Here is a 2,690-nt window from a genome sequence, read left to right on the forward strand (position 1 = left end):
GCAACATCCCAAGAGGCCAACAAATGGAAGGCATGTATTGTGGAACGGAGGGAGTGCTAGTCATCAAAATGGATAAAAAGGGACGTATCTAGAACTAAAATACGTCTACATACATCTCCTTTTATCCATTTTGATGACAAGTAGTACTTCTTACCCAAAGGAACTTTATATCCAACAGACACAAAATATCCGTTCGACTGTTGGAAATTACTGATATGATGTCGAAGTAATTGCTGCATCGGCACCAAAACCCACCATTTCTTAAGCTAAAGTAGACCAAGGTAATCCCTATATTAGCATATTACTAAGATAAACAGAAGACACTGTAGAAACATTTAGGACGTGAGCTTGTCAATCTGAATGTGGAGGGACACAAGCTTAGCCCCGGCCAGCAGCTTGGGCGGAACTGTCAAGAGGCCAGGTCCTGCACGTCGACGTCGCCGGGATCCTTGCTGCTTGTCACCTCCATTTCCACCTTGACGGCGTCGGTCATGCCTTTGGGCTCCCCTAGCGGGCCGTTCGCCCATAGCTTGGCCATGTAGTGCGGCAGTGGGTACGCCCCCGCTCTGATGCAGACGACCGACACGGCGATAGGCGCGCCGATATCGAGCACGCCGCCGACCAAGAAAAACGTGCGGCGGTCCTCCTCCGCGAACAGCAAGAGCCGTGGCTCCGACAGTGGCACTTGCAGCTGGAGCACCTTGCCGTACTGGATCCTGTGCACGGGCATGGGATGCGCGGTGCTGATGTGGTGGTAGAGCGCCGGTGGTGGGCCTTCGTAGCCGCAGACGGGCACGGGGCATTTGCAGGGCGCGAGCGGACACACGCTCTGGTGATCGGCGAGCTTGTGGTGAGTGACGTAGAGCCCACAGCCTTCGCGCGGGCACGCCACCCTCACCGACGAAAGGACGGAGTCCACCGCCGTGTTCTGCACGTCGAAGCCACCGCCTCGCTCGCACTTCTGGCACTGCCGCTGGTTCCCGGGGCGCTCGACGCGGCAGTCCGTGCAGGCCAGGTGCCCTCTCTTGCACTGCAGAAATCAATCGAACAGCACATCAATCAAGAAACCTGCACCTTGCTCTATCAGCCGAAGGGACGAGGTGTATTCGAACCTCATACACTGGAGGCGTCAAGGGGCGGAGGCACAAGGGGCAGTGGAGCACGGTGAGGTCCATCGAGACCTTATAGAGCTCCATCGTCGGGTCCTGTTCGGTCTGCATGATCTCGCCCTCCTCGTGCACAACCATCTTTCGACTTGGGCCGGGGTATTACAAAGCTTTACCGTCACATATTTTATACTACTTCAAGGTGCATTAAATCAACACATGCAAGTATCAAAAGGAGAGTCACGGCATGCATGCATGCGTTGTAATTAATGCATGGGTAAACGCAAATTATTGAAATATATTGAGTGCAGTGCTTTGATGTGTCGCGTCAACTCGTACATCAACGAGAAGTTTGATTATCCTCTCCCTCGCGGACTTAACTGCACCTGCCTTTGGCTGTATGACAGGTTGGCCACACACCTATCGGGCCCACCTGTCATACACGCAAAGGCAGGAGCGTCCTTCCCTCGCCCATGAGCGTGGTGGCTGCCAAGACTAGGAGAAGCTTTCGCTACACGCTCTCCCTCCCGCACGCGGTGGACATGCAGGAGTTCAATCGGTGTCAGATGGCCAGAAGTGTACTGTAGTACTCCTCCAGTGCAGTAGTACTCCATCATTATTCGACTTCCCGAAGAGGCGAAGAGCCAAGCGCAGCCCGGATGCTCGTGTGGCAGTTTCATGTGTAGAGTAGTCTAGGATAGCGTGTACCGTGCCTGTAAGCTTAAAATCGTTGGGGTCGGCTCCATGCTATGTGGCCGTCTCGAAGTTAAAAAAAAAATTAAAATAGTCTTCTGGCCCTACCTGACACCCTGGTGATTGTAGTTTGCACGCTCATCTGGTCAAGACAGGAATATATATTTTAATTTGTTTTTTTTCGAAAAGGGGGGACTCCCCGGCCTCTGCATCAGAACGATGCATACGGCCACATATATTTTAATTTGTGGTGGGTAAATGTTAGAGGTTGCAGCAAATATATTGTACACTGCGGGTCTTTCAGCCAAGTTTAGAGGCAAGCATGTGGGGCCAGTGCTATGATGTGTCGCGTCAACTCGTACAACGAGGAGAAGCTTGATTTTACTACACGTCTTCTCCCTCACCCATGCGCGCGGTTGCTCGCAAACGGGGACAGACTTTTGCTTAGTAGTACTTCTACAACAAGCTATCCGTCCCGCTCGCGGTGGACGGACATGCAGCAGTGGATTCGACACTGTAGAAGCAGTAGTAGTAACATCATTGTTCGTCTTCTCAAAGAGGCGAAGAGCCAAGCGCAAACCGAACGTTGCAGTTGCGAACATTGGAGCACGCATATAGCCAGGCTCTTGCATGAGACAAAATTGCTATGTGATCCCACTATTGTACTAGTACGTACAACTACTTGCTAGTATAGCCCTGTAAACCAGAAAGGAGTATTTGCCCTTCTAGAGATTTCAACAAGTGACTAGACTACACCGAGACGGAGTACATATGGAGCAAAATGAGTGAATCTGCACCGTAAATAAATACGTACTAGTTCTATCATTTTCCTCTCCGAGGTGCACAATATTGAGTATACTGACTAGTCTCTTTTTGACACGCATTTACGTT

Source organism: Triticum aestivum, chromosome 7D (assembly GCF_018294505.1).
Source record: "Triticum aestivum cultivar Chinese Spring chromosome 7D, IWGSC CS RefSeq v2.1, whole genome shotgun sequence".
Classification (NCBI taxonomy): domain Eukaryota; kingdom Viridiplantae; phylum Streptophyta; class Magnoliopsida; order Poales; family Poaceae; genus Triticum; species Triticum aestivum.